Below are 19,708 nucleotides of genomic sequence, written 5' to 3' on the forward strand. Positions count from 1 at the left end.
ACTTTGATTGTTAATAGACATTGGAGGGCTGCTTATTTCCATTTCCTTGGGAAATCAAAAGACTGGATCATTGTATTTGTCTTGACACGTGCTTCTCGTCTACAATGGAAATTCAACAAAGCTTGAAAGAATTGTCACTTGTCAAAAAAAGCTTTGCTTGTAGATCTCAGTAAATATGATTGTTTATAAAGGAATGTGTCATTTCTTATAATTTGCAAACATGCCTGTATATAAATATTAGTAATCATACAACAATGTTCAGAATCATTTTTCAAAAGTATTTATTACTAGATGAGATTTAATTTAGGTTGATACAAAGATTTGTGTTGATCTCAATGGAAAAATATAAAGTACTTCAAATACAAAGTTAAAGACAAACATTCATAGAAGATATAATAACATTGGAATATAAAAGAAGGTTTTTTTTTTTTTTTTTTTTTTTTTTTTTTTTTGGTGAGCTTGACAATAAAAGAATGTATACTACAAAAATAGTTAAAGATCATACTTTGACAAAAAAAAAATATCTCACTTTTATTAGAAGTGTGATAAAAAAAATTAGATTGATATTTTAATCACACTTAATTTGATTAAGTGTGATAATATTCATTTTTTATGTCACTTTTCAATTAAGTGTGATTATATATAGGGGTTTTTTTTTTAAGGTCCCTGGTATTAACATTTTCTAGCATAAAGGACACCAAATATTTTCATAATGTCTAAGGTCCCTCAGGTTGATCCAGAGAAAATTGGTCCAAAGAAAATTAGTCCAGAGAAAATTGATCCAGAGAAATTTCATCCAGAGAAATTCTGAATTTCTCTGGATTCAACCCAGAGAAAATTCAAATTTCTCTGGGAATTGTGAATATATATATATATAACTATGACTGCCAATTAGGTGGAAGGGGAGAAAATGGAAGGAAATGGAGAAGGTATGGAGGAAGCTGCTGTGAAGAGGGGGGGAAAGAAAAGGGATTCTGTTTCTCTAAACTCCCCAAACCCAAAGAAATTCTCAGACATACATTTTCAGAGATTCTCCCACCCAGAGAATTTCTCTGGACTCCACAATCCAGTGAAAATTCCAAGCCAGAGAAATTCTCTCAACCCAAAGAATTTCTCTGGGCATGACCAGATGCAATACCTGCTGTTGCTATACGCAGACAAGAATCAACTTAAGAATATAGTTGGCTCATTAAATAGAACTACAAATAGTAGGTTAGTCCCTCTACTTCACTGTAGAAGTGGATTTCACCTTAATGTTTGAGGGAGATGCTGATTTTAGTGACTCACATTGGCAGCAAATTGTGTAAAGAAAATTTGTGTGGCTTTGTGTGGTTTTATCCAGAGAAAATTTGTGTGGCTTTGTGTGACTCTATCCAGAGAAAATTGTGTTAGAGAAAATTTGTGTGACTTTGTATGGCTCTATCCAAAAAAAATTTGTGTAGAGAAAATTTGTGTGGCCTTGTGTCGCTCTATCCAGAGAAAATTGTGTAGAAAAAATTTGCGTTTTTGATCAAACCAGAGAAAATTGAACAAAAAAACAAAAAAGCAGATATGAAGCTATCCAGAGAAATTTGTGTGCCTCTGTCCAGTAACTTCACCAAAAGTCACCAACCAAAAGTCTTTATGAAAGCCACCAGGCATTTACAATGCCAACCCTTTGCAGAGTAGTTTCAGGCATCAACGTCTTTGATCCAAAGTTCAACATTGCCGCCCCAGGGGCTGAACAAGCAGTCTACTTTCCCTTCACAGAGAAAAACAAGCGATTCACATCATTTCATCCTGCCATTGAAGAACTACTCTATGCTAACAAGGATAACAACAAACACATGTAAGTCTATCCATTCCACTCATCTCATATCCTAACCCTCGTTTATACCTAAAAAAATAAAAAAATAAAAAATAAAAAATTAATGAACTTTTGGTGTTAAATCTGAAACTGAGTTTGGAACAGAGGATTTCTGGTAGACAAGAAGAAACCAATCATCTTTTCGATGGCAAGGCTTGACACGGTGAAGAACATTACTGGATTGGTTGAGTGGTATGGGAAGAACAAAAGGCTTAGGAACTTGGCGAATCTTGTCGTTGTTGCAGGGTTTTTTGATCCATCAAAATCGAAAGATAGGGAAGAAATTGCAGAAATAAATAAAATGCATACTTTGATTGAAAAATACCAACTCAAGGGTCAGATCAGATGGATAGCAGCTCAGACTGATAGGTACCGCAATGGGGAGCTGTATCGGTGTATTGCTGATACAAAGGGGGCTTTTGTGCAGCCTGCATTTTATGAGGCTTTTGGTCTGACAGTTATTGAAGACATGAACTGTGGATTACCAACTTTTGCGACCAATCAAGGAGGACCGGCAGAGATTATTGTTGATGGGGTCTCGGGTTTCCATGTCGATCCTAACAACGATGATGAATCGAGCAACAAGGTTGCTGATTTCTTTGAGAAGTGTAAGGTGGATGCTGAGTATTGGAACAAGGAGGAAGCAATTACCTGTGTTCTCTTTCTCTCTCTATCTATGCATTTGATCTCAAAGTATGTGTATAATTGTTGAGAATGAATTGATCTCAAAGTCTGTGTATAATGTTGGGGCGGTGGTGAAGCTCCGAAGAATGTTGAGGACGAAGAGGAGAGAGAGAGGGGTTGTTTGGTGCAAAAAGAGAGAGGAGAGAGAATGAGAGAGTGAGTGTTATATATGGGTATGGGTGAGGGAGGACCTTAGACTACAAAAGAATAGATTGTGGACCTAATCTATTACTAAAAGTTGGATAGGGACCTTAGACCGATTTTCCCTTATATATATATATATATATATATTTTAATCACACATTTTAATTAAAGTGTGATTATATATACACTATTAATTTTTAATCACACTTTTTAAATAAGTGTGATTATATATATATTTTTTAATCACACATTCTAATTAAAGTATGATTATTTATATATTTTTTAATCACACCTTCTAATTAAATTGTGATTATATATACACTACTACTTTTTAATCACACTTTTTAAATAGGTGTGATTATATATATATTTTTTAATCACACATTCTAATTAAAGTGTGATTATTTATATATTTTTTAATTACAACTTCTAATTAAAGTGTGATTATTTATATATATATTTAATCACACTCCACTACAAGAAAAAACATTTTTGGCGACTAAAAAAGCACATTTGGTTGCTGAAAGTATAGGTTTTGGCGACTAAAAAAATATTAGTAGCCAAAAGTATAGGTTTTGGCGACTAAAAATCTGTTTGGTTGCCCATATATGGCTTTTACCAACTAAAAAATTTTTAGTAGCCAAAAGTAAGGCTTTTTGGCGACTAAAAAAAATTCAGTAGCCAAAAGTGAGACACTGGGCGACTAAAAAAATGTTTGGTCACCAAAAGTGAGGCTTTTACAGACTAAAAAAATTTTAGTAGCCAAAAGTGAGGCTTTTTGGCAACTAAAAAAAAATTAGTTGCCAAAACTGAGGCATTGGGCAACTAAAAAGATATTTAGTAGCCAAAAGTGAGGCTTTTTGGCAACTAAAAAGAAGTTTAGTCACCAAAAGTGGTAATTTTAGCCCGAGAATTAAATTTTTTAACGACTAAAAAATAATTAGTAGCCAAAAGGATAAATTGGCGACTAAAATTATGTTTAGTCGCCAAAAGTGGTCTCTTTTTTTTTCTAGTAAATAATTTATTTTTACATAAATTATGTTCAATAAAAAATAATTATCTTTATATATATACTTTTCTATTAATACAGGTCTATGTACTATATAAATAATAGATGTTGCTTATATAATTATATGGTATTATAGAGGTATAGTGGAAAGAGTGCATTGTATAATTGTATAAAGTTTATAATGTGAGAGGGGTTGATGGTTCGAATCTCTATAAGAGTTAATGAGTGTAATTTTTTTTTTTTTTTCACGAATGAGCTTTTGACGACTAAAAGGTTTGATCTCAATGTTATTAATCACACTTAAAATGTGTGATCTAAATATTATTAATCATATTTAAAAAGTGTAATCTAAATATTTTTAATTACACTTAAAATGTGTGATCTAAATGTTATTAATCACACTTAAAATGTGTGATTAAAAATGACTCTTTTTAATCACACTCCCAAATATCACACTTTAATAAAACTGAAAAGGTATGATTAAATAACTTATATTATACAAAAAAAAATGTGATTTTTATCTATTTTTGTAGTAGTGTCTGTTTTTTGGGTAACATTTTTACACTGGTTACAAACAATTAATCAACCAAACTGGTTAAATTTCACTTGTAAGTGGCTGATAGAGATAGTGTTTCAGCTGTTTGATGGTCCAAAAGTTTAAAATCAACCAAGGCTTATGTGGTAGACTGTTAGATATTAGATAGTGAAGTGTGCTTAACCCAGTTTCAAGAACTTGAACGTTGGAACAATGTTTAACCCATGTAATTTAACCAAAGAAAGCATCAAGAGCAAAAAGTAAAAGGTCTTTGGACCCATATACATTGGTAATTTTTATTTAGCTCATGGTCCTCTCTACAATGGCTCAGGTTCCTCTCTACAAAAAAATTTCCTTACAAAATTTCATACATATTTCTCCCTTAATCTTGACAAAGACATTGGGAATTAGTAAGAAAGCAAAAAAAAAAAAAAAAAAAAAAGCAAACAAACAAAGCTCTCAAAAAATAATAATAGTCGTAATAACTTTTGAAGCTTTATCACGTAATTTTGATTCTCAAAAAATCACAACCCTATATTTTTATCTGTAATTATGGTAAGGATCAAAAAGTAATATTAACAAATCAAAAATTGTTTTAGTCATTAAGCTTAATGTAAACATTGTTGGCACTATAAATCTACAATTTTATTATTTATATAATTGTAGGATATGTGACACTCTCCTACTCATTTGGAGGTTATGAGAAATTATGAAATGTAGAAAGATGATAGAGAATAAAGTGGAAAACATGAAGCATGAAATGGAGGTTGAAGGAAGTTATAGAAGATCATGGAGTATGATATGGAAGAGGTGCAAGAGTGAGTAGTTTTTTTTCTACAAATATTTGCCTATAAATAGTCATTCATGGCTAGATTGTAAATGATCCAGAACTTAAATCAAAGACAATTGGTTTCTATTTTTCCTGTCATTTATATTTCCTACATTTTATTTTAGGCACTTCCTTTTCGAAACATTTATGTTCAGCACTTTCTTTTCGATGCATTTTATGCACTTCATTTTCAAAGCATAGGAGTAGAGATAAGTAATTGTTACTTTGATTGTTCACTCAATCACTCCGATTGTTCACTCAATCATCTTTCTCCGTCTCTCTCCTTCTTCTGTTAATTTTTCTTTTCTCTACACTTGGCAATTTTGAAGTCATCTTCATTAAAGCAAAAGAACCGTCAACACAATCATTTGATAATTGACTTGAATTTAATCTGCAGGAATTTTTCAATCCTTATTGGCATGCTCGCATTTATGATATTTTCTTTCATAAGAAAAATAAGCCAACAATTTTTGGCACGCCCAGTGGGATGTCAAGTGTAAGAAATGAAAAATAAATTGGATTCGTCCATTCTAAATAGCCTAGATGAAACATTTTGGCGTAAACAAAAAATTTTGGATCTTCAAGAAGAGTTCTATTTTCTTGATGAAACAAACTTCCATTCATTACAATATTGTTTGGTAGAAGAAAAAATACACCATTTAATTGGAGTAATTCATCAACTTGATATGAAAATCTGCCAATGGAGACATGAGTTATCAACCCTTCTTGTCAAGTCTTCAATGACTGAACTTTGTGGGGTTTTACAAAATGTTTTCAAGTCATTTGTGATTGAAATTAGTAAAAATATAATTTCATTAATGGCTCATGGGGTTCAAGAGCCCGTTTTTAAATAGCCAAATTATGAAATTAACATAACGAAAGAGCATATTCTTAAGCCAAACTTGGCTAAGAATGATGTTTCATGCATGGCTTGGAGGGTCCAAAAACCAATTTTGAAAGAGTCAAGTCATGAAAATAACACACCTATGGGAGATTTTCATAAGCCATTAATGGCTAATATAGAAAAACAGCCCACTTTGCCAAATAATTCTGAAAATCAATTCGACGAAAGTCATATTTTTAAACCAAACATGGTCAAGAATAATGAATAAGCCACTATTCATGAATTCAAAATTTTTGATATTTTTCAAAGTGTCAAAAAGTATGAATTTTCATGGTCACACTATACCATGACTTTTGTTATTCAAAATCTATTTTGGATTTGTGGATCACATCAAACGTTAACTTTGATGGAATGGCTAACAAATAATATTTCGTTATTGTAATATATTGGGGCAAAAATATGTTTATTAGTTGATCCATAAAATCATCACCATTTGGTTTTATGGTTATCTTCGAAGCATGTCCCAAGACATTTCGAAACATGTTATTAAGAACATGTGAAGGTTGTTAAACCTCTTTTCAAAGGGTTGTGCTGTTATATGTATTCATTAAAATATCATTTTATAGCCACTAATGGCTAGTTAAAATGCCAAACTAATTTCATAGTAATCTAACTCTTTGGATTTGGTTTGAAGAGATGTCGTGAGCACTTTCGAATGACGAGTTTGATCCTTTAGTAACATATGTGACTTTCGAATGGTGATTTTGTCATCAATAAACACCTTCAAAATGTAACATGGAACAAGAAAGCTTTTGAAATGTGTACTTCCCTTCAAATATATGTAAAATGACAATTAATTAATTGTCAAATAATGCCTATTTTTGGCATGATAATTAGTGACTTTACTAATAAATATTTTTATAGCCATTTGTTACATGAAAATGTAACTAATATTCTACAAAAGTTGGTTCGAAGAACAACGGTTTTCGTGTCTTCGGAGAATTAATAATTGGTTCGAAGTACAAAATTAATATTTTCATTAGTTATGTGTGAACTAGAACATATAAAATTTGAATAACCACAATGTTGGCCAAAAGTTGCTTCGAAAGCCCTTTTGCCATAATTTTGTAAGTTTCGAAGCACTTCATCTTGCATCAACAACAACTTCGAAGAAACAATAATTGTGGTTGTGAACCTTCGAAGCTTTGCCGAGTATTTTCAAGAATGTAATTCGCCCTTTGTCGACACCTTTGACTTTTAAAAGATAATTTTGGTCCTCTATACCACCTTCGAAGCTTGTTACTAGTCCATAATAGCTAGCATGTGTAATAGCTTGTTAAGGTGAATCATGTTTGGATATTGGCTTTGCTTTGAAAATATGAGATTCTGAATAATTTTAAGTGCAAGCAACATCAACCTACTTCAAAAGGTTCCAAGTTTTCTAAGCGTTTAAAGTATGAGTAAAATAAAATTGTTTAACTTCCTTCAATAGATTGATGTCGATTCGAAGTACATATGTAGCATCACTTTAAGGCATATATATAATTCGAGACATCTAATCATAATTTCATACTCATTCGAAACACTTTATTAGTGTTATTATATCATTTGAAGCACTTTGTTGATATTATTCAAAGTATTTTGTCACTTAGATTAGTCATGTGCTTGGTTCGGCCCTTAAAAAATTCAAGTAAATATCATTTTTAATTGCTATGAGGGGTAATGTTGACACCATAAATCTACAATTTTATTATTTATATAATTGCAGGATATGTGACACCCTCCTACTCCTTTGGAGGTTATGAGAAGTTATAAAATGTACAAAAATAATGGAGAACAAAGTGGAGAACATGGAGCATGAAGTAGAGGTTGAAGGAAATTATAAAAGATCATGGAGTATGAAATGAAGGAGGTGAAAGAGTAGGTAGTTTTACGTAGTTTTTTTCCTACAAATGTTTGCCTATAAATAGCCATTCATGGTTAGATTGTAAATGATCTACAACTCAAGTCAAAGACAATTGATTTCTACTTTTCTTATCATTTATATTTCCTATGTTTTATTTTACCCACTTCCTTTTCGAAACATTTATTTTCAACACTTTCTTTTCGATGCATTTTATGTACTTCTTTTTTAAAGTATAGGAGCAGAGGCAAATAATTGTTAGTTTGATTGTTCACTCAATCACTCCAATTGTTCACTCAACCATCTTTCTTCGTTTCTCTCATTCTTCTGTTAATTTTTCTTTTCTCTACACTTGACAATTTTGAAATTTTCTTCATTGAGACAAAAGAACCGTCAACACAATCGCTTGATAATTTTAATCTTTAAAGATTTTTTAATCCTTATTGGCACGCTCGCATTTATGATATTTTCCTTAGTAGGAAAAACAAGCCAACAAATATACATAAAATGTCTATAATATTATTTTTTATTAAGTAAAATAATTAAAATATCTATTTTTTTTAACGAAAATAGGTTAGAGTTTAAATTAATAAAATAAAAATTCATTTATTTTCTCATAAAACTGACATTTTTTTTTAAAAAAAATTTAATTTTTTTCACCCTTTATAAAAACGTTTAGATTGGGTTGGGTTGGGTTGGACAGCTTGGAGGGCCTTTGAGGTCAGGGGCACCCTACGAGCATGTCCAATGGTTTGGCATTGGAGTTGTCAAAACTATAATATAGCAGCTTTGATGAAAAATGGATTCTCCAATTGGTAAGATATAGCGGCTGTTAAAAATAACAAGGCAACAACTTTGCCAAATGGCAAATCTGTCAACTCACCCAAAACCAATTGATTTTCTTCCTGCACTCCTTCATTCTCTCCATTTCTCATCCTTTTATAGAAAAACTCAAACAAAAACAGATTAATATTTTCATTTTGCAAAATTCACGAAATTTTTTTTTAAACAAAATTCACCAATTTGTTTAAACAGTGTTGGCAATTGACATTTGAAAAAAAAAAATCAACAATTTTTTTAAAACAAAATTTCACTAAAACAACATTCAAGCAATCTCAAATAAATTTCAACTAATTTCAACAAATCTCAAGCAATAATCAATAAATCTGAAGCAAATTTTAAATAATAAATACCAAGTGACTCCAAACCATGTGCAGTGCCTTGTGGAGATTGAGAGTGAGATGGGTCAGTTGAGATTCATGATTCACTGAGAGAAAGAGAGAGACCTACGAAATTTCAAATTGTAGATGTAGATTTCAGATTGTGGATGAAATGGTTGTGGATGTAGTGTAGACGTCCCCGAACGCCCCGGGAGGGTTAGCTCCTGTTCTGTTCATTTGGGGTCACTACAGCTCGGACTCTTAAAATGTCACGGTTCCTAATCTGAACCAAAGAGTCCAAATCCGGCAAATCGTTTTGAGAAACTGATTTTTGAAAAAGTAGTGCCAATCATGGACTGCTTTGCCAGATACAGAGTCGCCACCTAAATATTTTATTTTGGGAAATTTAGGAAACCCTGACTCGGTGCCAAAAGGCCACGTGTCCGTCATCACCAAAGTTGCCTCGGCTCGGGAACTTGGGTACGATTGGGGAAGGTCACTTCGTGAGCACCCCCGCTCGCCCGGTCATAGACCGGCCTCTACTAATCATGATATCAATTTTTGAGAACATTGTGAATTCTTATTCCGGTTATTAGCCTAGGTTACTATGTGATGCTCACAGCATACAAATATAGACTGAGTCGCCTGAATTGGAACAAAACATTTCATGCTTGTTTTTGAAAATGGTTTGCTACCCGCAGGTAGGCTTTAAAACATTTGATGATTTATTCCAATTCAGATAACCCAACCTTCACCCACAGGCATTCAGGCAGATATATCAGATAAGCACATAGCCTCATGGTAAGCATGCTATCATGACATTCACTCACACGCATGCAAGGATGCTAAAGCATAAAACTTACCGAGTACTCCAAGCCAAAAATAGAAACTACATTAGAAATCATGCATGAATCCTAAGTATACAAAAATGCCTAATGCAACACATGCAAAATGTAACTATAGCAGGCTCGGCTATTCTAAGATGGCATATGGAATGTTACAACTAACATGTATTCAATTTGGAATTGAAAGTACAATGCAATTAGTATGATGCGCCGAGCCCGGTGCATGCAAAACTGATGAATGAATGCAAACATGCTGTCATACTGTATGCTAATTGAAATATGCCCTAATCTAACCATCAAAAGCGGATAAATAAAAGGGAGAAAGACGTGGGGTTGGAAGACATACATCACACTCACGCACACTTATTACAGTTGTGCCCTCACTCGGAGGGTCCGAATAAATAATACAGTCCCAATATTACAGTCCCAAATAAAAGAATATTACAGTCCAAACTATTACAAAATTCTAATTGATTAAAGAATTAACTAAGAAAGCAAATAAAACTGGCGTGCAGGCCAGGGACTGCCTTGCTTCTGATGGATGATGCATGTCCGGATTGTCTTGCGCAGAAATCCACCGGAATGCCCCAATTAGCCTCTGTTTACACCTGTTCTTGAAATGCATGCCAAGCCCCAAAAAGTAGCTGATTTCTGATTTTGCTGCAACAGAGAGCAGGAAAGGGGCATAGCAATGTATTTGCACAGATATATGCATGTCTCGATCCTCGTGCCACCAATCACGCATACCGAGGCATGATGGCCGAGGAGTCGAAATGCACAACTCAATATAGGATGAATGCACATGAAACTACAGCTAAAACCTAACTCCATCATGGATAATCCGGAGTGTCGGTGACTGGGGAATTGAGACACATTCCGTCACTCGGAGTACGAAATGCACCTCGTTTCCCGTGCCCGAGCTAACTCTTATTCCGGACATGATGCAATATGCATGATATGCGTGAAATGCAACTAAGATACAATCCTAACATATACAATGCTATGGAAATAAAATGCCTCGAAATGTATGCACACAGGCACGCAAACCCAGATGTCTCGAAATGCGTGCACACGGGCACGCAAACCGAGATGATACATGAATGCAATGAAAATGAGATGCCTTGAAATGCGTGCACACGGGCACGCAAACCGAGGCAATGGTAAATGCAATGAAAATGAGATGCCTCGAAATGCGTGCACACGGGCACGCAAACCGAGGCAACGGTAAATGCAATGAAAATGAGATGCCTCGAAATGCGTGCACACGGGCACGCAAACCGAGGCAACGGTAAATGCAATGAAAATGAGATGCCTCGAAATGCGTGCACACGGGCACGCAAACCGAGGCAACGGTAAATGCAATAAAAATGAGATGCCTCGAAATGCGTGCACACGGGCACGCAAACCGAGGCAATGGTAAATGTAATGAAAATGATTAAAATGGCATGGAAAACATAACATGGACTTATACTAACATGAGGGAACCTCAGCCACACTCACATAAGAAGCCGGTTGATGAAAATAAAGTGCCTCGAAATGCGTGCACACGGGCATGCAAACCGAGGCAATGGCATACGTAATGCAAATGACATGGAAACATGATATGGGCTTATACTAACATGAGTGAGCCTCAGCCACACTCACATAGGATGCCGTCGGATAAAAATGAAGTGCCTCGAAATGCGCGCACACGGGCACGCAAACCGAGGCGATGGCAAAATGTGATGAAATGATATGAAAACATGATATGGGCTTATACCAACATGAGTGAGCCTCAGCCACACCCACATAGGATGCCGGTAGATAAAAATGAAGTGCCTCGAAATACGTGCACACGGGCACGCAAACCGAGGCGATGGCGGAATGCAATGAAATGACATGGAAATGACAAATGGGCTTATACCAACATGAGTGAGCCTCAGCCACACTCACATAGGATGCCGGCAGATAAAAATGAAGTGCCTCGAAATGCGTGCACACGGGCACGCAAACCGAGGCGATGGCGGAATGCAATGAAATGACATGGAAATGAATGGCGATCATTCTAACAGAATTTCAGCAACAAAATATGGGGGAAAACAGTCCCGAAATGAGGCGAAATGACATGAAATGCATGGAATTGTCCCGAAATGCAACATTAGGCACCCGAAATGGCCTATTGCTATGCCAAACATGCACAATATGGACATGCAATGCAAAGACAGAAGCTAGACAGTCCCAAAAAAGGCACTTTCACAGTTATAAACATGGCCAAACAGCAAGCATAGGTATGATAAAAATAGCATGCAAGAATAGGGGCCAAAAGAGGGGTAATGAAGCAAGTGATACAAGAAAAACCCAAACTGAAAATTTTCCTTCTACAACACTGAAGAGGGACTAAAAATATGAATATTTACAGTTTATGGCAGCCTTAAAATCAGTATACAAACATGCTAAAAGTGTGATGCAAAATTAGGCTCAAAAGTGGCTACAACATGAAGTATACAAGATAATCACCAAACAGCCAAAGACCCTTAATAAAACATGTAGAATGGACCAAAATAAGGACTTTTCCAGAACTGTAAAATGGCCAAAAACAAAAGCATGGTAGGCTAACTAAACATGCAAGAATGGGGAATAAAAGAAGGATATAACATGAAGTGACCTATGGAGGTCTCAAACCATGAAAGGACCTAAATGAAAAATGAAATATGGACCAAAATAAGCACTTTTTCAGAACTGTAAAATGGCCAAAAACAAAAGTATGATAGGCTGCCATTGCATGCTAGAATGGGGAAGAAAAGAGGAGTATAAAGGTAGGTATAACATGGAAGTCCCAAATGGTGTTGAGCCCTTCTTCAATGTTGAAGAGGGGCTCAAAATAAGCCTAATATCAGTTTACAACATGCTCGAAAACAGATTGCTCATGGGCCAAAAATAGCATGCAAAATTATGACATATAAGAGGATCAATGAAGCAAGTGTATCATGGAGGGCTCAAACAGGATTGAGCCCTTAATGAAAAGTGAAGATGAGCTCAAAAGAGGGCCATTTTCAGTTAGGGCCGGAACTTGAAACAAAAAGCAAGTGGGGCTTACAAATAAATCAAGAAAAAGGGTCAAAATGAAGAAAAGGTTACTCACCCTTGAAGACTCAAACTTTTGTTGCTTCTTGGATGAATTTGCAGCTTCTTTGGCCTTTGAGAAACCTTCCTTGTTGCTTGAAATGAGGTGGTGGTGGTAGAGCTTGGTGGTGTAGAAGAAATGGTGCTTAGGGACTTAGGGTTTTTCAAGGAAATGAGAAGGATAGAAATGGAGTTATGTATGGAAGCTTGAAGAAGAGTTTTTCTAACCCCCAAATGTGATGCCACCAGCTGGTTATATGGACAAAAAGAGGGTGTAAAGGTGGGGCAAAAAGGAGGTAAGTTTTCCCCCACAAAATATCTCCCGGATTGGGATATTTTCTGGGGGAAACAGCTGCACAGCTGTAAAGCACACAGAGAGAGGAACATGGCCGGCCAAGTACTTTTTCTGCAGGTAGCCGGCCAGCCACCCCCCCTAGCCGGCCAGCTAGGGGTCAAAAGGGTCAAGTACAATTAGTGGCCGGCCATAACATATTGGTGGCCTCCCAGGTCTCCTCTTCACAACCCCGTGGTTCGAATTTGGAAATTCTAAAACAGGAGAGAGAACAAGCCAATTTTAGGAGGGGTTCAAAAGGGTCAAATGGAATTAATGGCCGGCCATAAACTTTTAGGGTCCTCCCATGTGTGTACATCACAAATATATGGTTCAAAGTTCAAGAAAATGGCCCCAAGGTGTTCAACATTAGCCCGGAAGGAGGGGTTCAAAAGGGTCAAATTGAATTAATGGCCGGCCATGAACTTTTAGGGTCCTCTCATGTGTGTACATCACAACCATGTGGTTCAAAGTTCAAGAAAAAGGGTCCAAGGGGTTCAACATTAGCCCGGAAGTGCGAAAAACGGGCGCCGGAGGGCGTCGGAGGATGTATAACTGGTTGCTGCAACAATTGTTGGCCTCCCACCCTTCAGTGACCTCTCCGGTGATAAAACAGAGGTACCTGCCAAAAATGAACGAAAACCGTTGCAAAACGAATGCTCGGGGACCAAAACGCGCAGTTCGGGGTCCCGAAAATGGGCTGTTAAGCACCGAAAGTGGCGTTCGGCCACGAAGTGGGCTTCTCAGCCCCAGTGTCCCTCAAAAGGGAGCAAATAGGAAGTATGCCAAAAATTAGAGCAATAGGAGATGGTTAAGCGGTCCCGAACCGAGGCACACGGCCTGACGGCCCCGAAAAATTGGAAACCGGGCTCCGAAATGGGCAAAATGGCCTACGGCCACCAAATGTAGCCCACGGCTACTGAGAGATGGTCTACTGGACCTCTCCCTCCCCTCAGGAAAAGAAACAGAGAAAACCGAGCCTGGTTCGCAAACCGAGACAAGGCACAGAAGAGGGTTCGGAAGTCTGGAGGCAGGGCTCATGGCCGCGACTCTGAGACTTATGAACAAGCACGATATGTAGCATCACCAAGCGCTCAACTGGTGACGTCTAAGTCTTAAGGTCGGTCAAAAATGGGGTGTCTACATGTAGATTTTCAGATTGTGGATGTACATTCACTAAGATTCATGATCATTATGCACCAAACATTTTAGATTCAGAGCGTGCGTGTGTGTGTGTGTGTGAGAGAGAGAGAGAGAGAGAGAAGGAGAGCGAAGATTTTTTTTTTGATCTCAGGGAGAGTGAAGATAGACTTCACTTTTAGGTTAGATGATTCTAGATCATGAATCTCAACCGTTGGATCCGGGTACATGGATGGTGGTGATTTGGAAATGCAAAAGAGCCGTTGTGCTCGTGCTCTTTTGCCTGAAACCAAAAAAATAAAAATAAAAATAATACAAACAATTATTTTTGAGTATTTTGCAATGTATAATATTGACTATTTTTTAGTATAATTTTATATTAGTATGTTTTTCGGTGAGGTGAATTACATTTTTTTTTTTTTTCAATTTAAATATTTGTCTAGTCAGGAATAATGTAAATATATAATTTTTTTTAAAAACAATTAAAAAATGTCATAAAAAACAAAAAATAAACCCAAAAAATACTAAAAAACCTATATCCAAACAACACTTACAAAGTTAGAGAAAAAATTGATTGAAATTTGTCAAAATAACAAATGATCATTAGAGTACCATTGTTATAATTTGACAAAATAGCACTAGTTATTACCAAATTATAGCAATAGCATAGCAACAACCATTAGAGATGCTCTAATTAAAAGGGCACACTACGCGGATATTTTGATTGAAGTCCGGATCTTCGGTCGTACTTCCTTGCAGCCGTCCCTGCTGCCCTCCAAAACGACGTCATTTTGGATTTTTTTTTTTTTTTTCCTTTCTTATTCTGTTTTCCCCTTTTCATTTTTGAACCCTAGCCTCTGAGACAAACGAACAGAGAGGCCACGGAGGCAAGGCGATGAAGAGGCAACGGAGGCAAGGCGAGGAGAGGCGGTGGTGAGGCGACTGGAGTTGAATTGCTTGGTTTTGTTTTGAAGTCAGAAAACTCTTTTTTTCCCTCTTAGATTTTTGCTTCTCAAATGTCTCCATGGTTTTGTATTTTACTGGTGTTTGCAGTTAAGTTGCCTGAGTTGATGGCATATGTAAACATTGAAGATGAGACGTTGATCCGCTTGCAGCAGAAATTACTTGACTTTCTCAAGTATATACTCTATCGTTCACATTATACTGAATGCTCTTAAGAAAATTTAATGTTCTGAGTTCTGGATATTAATAATAATAATAATAATTTTGTTGCTCTGTTTTTTTCTATTGTTGATGATGCTGTTGTTTGTTGCCATGAATTATCTTGTTTCTTTAATCTAAAAGAATGCATTAAACATTATATATTAGGCAAAGTGACTTTGCTGCATCCAGAAGAAACTTCAGTATGAGAGCATTGTATACAAATTTGTCATTTACAATGCAATTCATAGGTTTTAAAGTGAACTTGATCTGAAAAGAGAGCTATGGAATTGAAGTTGGATAGCTAAAGTATGATTTTCAGTCTCATTCTATGTTCATAGGAAGATGATTAGTAAAACTATTCATTTAAGCTATGTTTGGATCTTGGATTTGTCAAGGAGAAGAAAATAAATGGGAAATGGAATTGCTTGAACATTTATTTTTTATGAGTAATTAAACCAAAAAAAAAAAGTATGATTTTTATTAGTAAGTCTAATATATACTCATTTTCCTCACCCAACCAGAAAATAGGGAGAATTTAGCTTCTTTGACTTGATTTTCTTTTCCATCTAAAAATCCAAGATCCAAACACAACATTAGTATTGCTCAAATTGATCATAAGTAGGCATTCTGCCTTGCACAGTTGTGTTTCTTTGTTTACAGCTTTTTAATCAAACCCCTTTATCTATTTCATGTTTACAGAATGAACCAATACCACAAGTTCCTGCCTTTTCCTAGTAATAGCCACTTGTAAATATTCATTGTTTTTGGGTTGACTGCTTGAAGATGTGAACTACTGTGCTTAATGAACTGAAAATTGAAGATGTTATTGGGTTAAATGGGCTTGAATTGTTTTCCTTATCTGTTACATCATGAAATGATTTTAATTTGTAAGAGAAAGAAACACTCATTCCTATTTTAACTTGATTTTTTTTTTCTTGTTTTAAGATGACAAACACAAACAGATGATTTCATTCCAAGGCCATTTAACAAAATTGTTTGTGTTTGTCATCTCAAAAAAAGAAAAGAAGAAGTCATTTCTATTTTCTTTAGTCTACAAATTGGTGAGTTTGACAGTAATGCATTTAAAGGAAAACTTATATTCATAATGTACATATGGAAGTGGGTAGTTTCATTTAAATATTTCATAATGCTTAACAAAGCTCTTTGCGATTATGCAGGTTTCTGCAGGGAATTAGGGCACGTTTTTCCTTTCTACTTATGACACCTCTAAAGTTTCCGAAGGGAGTGGCAAGGGGAAAGATAATTGAGCAGCAACTTCTGTTCCACTAACAATGCGATCATACTTGCTATTGTCTCAAGGCAAAAGCATTTTGTAGAATTGTTTGACGGTGCTGCTGGCTTGTCTAATTCCGTTTTGATGATCTAACAAGATAAATACTTCATTTGTTGTTGTAACATTATTGCTTTATAATTTGTTTTAGTTGACATTGATTCAACGCTTTGTAGAATGAAGAGAGCTACTTGGTGTATTAGCTAAGTGTTCTATACTTGTTTGTAAACATTTGGTGAGTTATTTGTTATGCGTCCAATACATCATGAAGAAAAATTATCCAAACAGAAGGTTAACAAAATGCTTCAACTTGCAATGTTTTGATTGTTGAAATTGAATCACAGAATCAACGTGAGATTGATTGGAGGTAGAATGCATGGATTGGAAGTATAATTTACCTTTTATTTAATTAAGTTGAGTTGAGTGATGATTTGTGATCCTGATGCAAGAAATGTGACGATTTGGGAGTGAGGCCTGCACCATCTGTAATTCTTATTCTTTATAATAGAATAAAATTAGAGATTTATTTTCTATATTATGTTCACAATGAGAGCGAGGACTGTTTCATAGAAAATGAAGTATTTGTATAGGACTGTTTATAATTTGGAAGAGTTCTTGCTAAGACGATAGACAAGCTACATTCTTTGTGTCTAATAATAGGTTATTTGTGTATTAAATATCAATAATCATATAATCAAATCATATGAAAACTTCAACTTATCGAACAGTTGATCCATTTCTATAATAAGGCCTCGTTTGGGAACCCTCCATTTTAGTCAAAAAGTTACTAAATTAGCCAAAAAGCCAATAACCCATACCAAAAAGTCAAAGATTCTCTTTTCTCTCTACTTTTTGCACATCTTTTCGTAAAAAGCCAAAAAGTCATTCCAAACATACTAGTTTTTTTTAGCTCATATTTTAGCTAAATAGCCAAAAAGTTACTAAATTAGCCTGTTCCCAAACGAGGCCTAAATCAATTAACTGTAACTTTAATAATTGATAAAATATTTTTTACTGCACAAACTCTCTTCAATACATGACCCAAAAAAGCATCATACTATTTCAACTCAATCTGAGTTGAGACATGGAACAACATAACCAAACCTTTCTTCATCAAGCAAAACTCAAAAAAAAAAAAAAAAACCATACTCAACTTACTTTTGCATTATTATTTCAGGTCTCATAACATAAAAAAAATCAAATAACCCCATAAGAACTAAGAGAGGGGAAAAAAAAGAGAGTAGAATTTATTCACATTTTCCTTTCTCCAAAGAGTGCCGGAAACTTTATTTTGTTGGCATTTACCAAAGCAAAAGTGAATAGAAAGTGTAAACCTACCGAGGTTTCGTGACCACAAAGTTTAACCTCCAAGCAAACATGAAAAATTTAGTGTCCAGATTAAATTACTCATTACCATGGACTTAGCTATTGAAACACAATCCTCAATTACCACACTGTTATATATTGAGCATCAAACTAAAATTTAAAAAAATTACACAAGATTAAGGACAGAAAATAAAAGCTAGTTTGCAAAATCACATGAATGCTCATTGATAGGGGGAAAAAAAAATTATGAGAGCAAAACATATTTTTTTTTAATGGAAAACAGATTTATAACATGCTGCAAAGCAACCAACATTTTACACGTACCATGATTCCATCTAGGGTTTTCGAAAGTTTTGATCATTTGATAACGCTTTATATCCTTTTCTGCTTTTCTATTACAAATCAAAACAAATTTTTGCTTCAAATTGACCAAACCAGAACATATTTTTGGAGACCATTTCATCATTCACTTGCTAAAATGCAAAGCTTTGAAGACCATTTTCAGGAGAGAAAAAAATCATAAAGACAAATTGAACTGGTAATAGAAAATTTGACCATCTATCTATACACAGTCGTGGTTGAATTATGGAGTCCAATGATAGTTTAGACTCCCCCTCATCCCTCCAAAAATAATCAATAGAAAAACTTTGGAATGAAAAAACATACTGAAAGCTCAAAAAAAATTATGAATTGGATTTAACAGTGACAATTGGCTAACTCAAAGGAGGATTAGGCCAGTTCAACATAATTGACAAACAAATCAAATGCAAAAATTATAAATCAGTTTATCATCAAACAAATCTAACCCAAGAATCAAACCATGGTAAGAAATCAAACAATAAATCAGTAAATTAGTTTATCATCAACAAATCTAATCCAATAATCATATATATATATATATATATATGATTATCATCAACACAAACCCATTTAACATAAATCAATTTATCATCAAACAAATCTAAAAATCAAGAATCAAACCATGGCAAGAAATCAAACAATAAATGAGATTATCATCAACAAATCTAACCCAATAATCATATATATATACAAAACAACAACAAATCTAACAAAAAATCAAACCCATTTTGTATATATTTTCTTCCATTTATCATCAAACCCATTTAAAAAATCAACAACAAATCTAGCCTAAGAATCACACACACACATACATATCTATCTATCTATCTATACTATTATAAAGTGAACACATAATATGGTGTCCTGAAGCTTGCTTTACTCTCCTCATGCCATGTGACAGTCTTCTTTTTTATTTTTTTAAAAAAAAGTTAAACAAAGAGATGGACAAGGCTCTCCTCATGCCATGTGACAGTCTTCTTTTTTATTTTTTTAAAAAAAAATTAAACAAAGAGATGGACAAGGCTTGAACCCATAACCATGGGTTTAAGTATGAAAACTCATACCACTTAAACTAAGTACACATTATAATATTAATTTCATTATTATTTTCTTTTATTCCTCTTTATTTAATTTGCACACACACCGTGTGTGCCCAACCGCTAGTATATATATATATATATATATAAATAACAGT

General features: G+C 34.8%; 1 pseudogene; it reads left to right on the forward strand.

Moving 5' to 3' along the window:
• The first annotated feature begins 910 nt into the window (after positions 1 to 910).
• LOC145823108 (sucrose synthase 6 pseudogene) lies at positions 911 to 2,558 on the forward strand (annotated as a pseudogene).
• Positions 2,559 to 19,708: the final 17,150 nt, after the last annotated feature.

This window comes from Camellia sinensis, chromosome 1, assembly GCF_055761805.1.
Source record: "Camellia sinensis isolate YWXY chromosome 1, ASM5576180v1, whole genome shotgun sequence".
Lineage (NCBI taxonomy): Eukaryota > Viridiplantae > Streptophyta > Magnoliopsida > Ericales > Theaceae > Camellia > Camellia sinensis.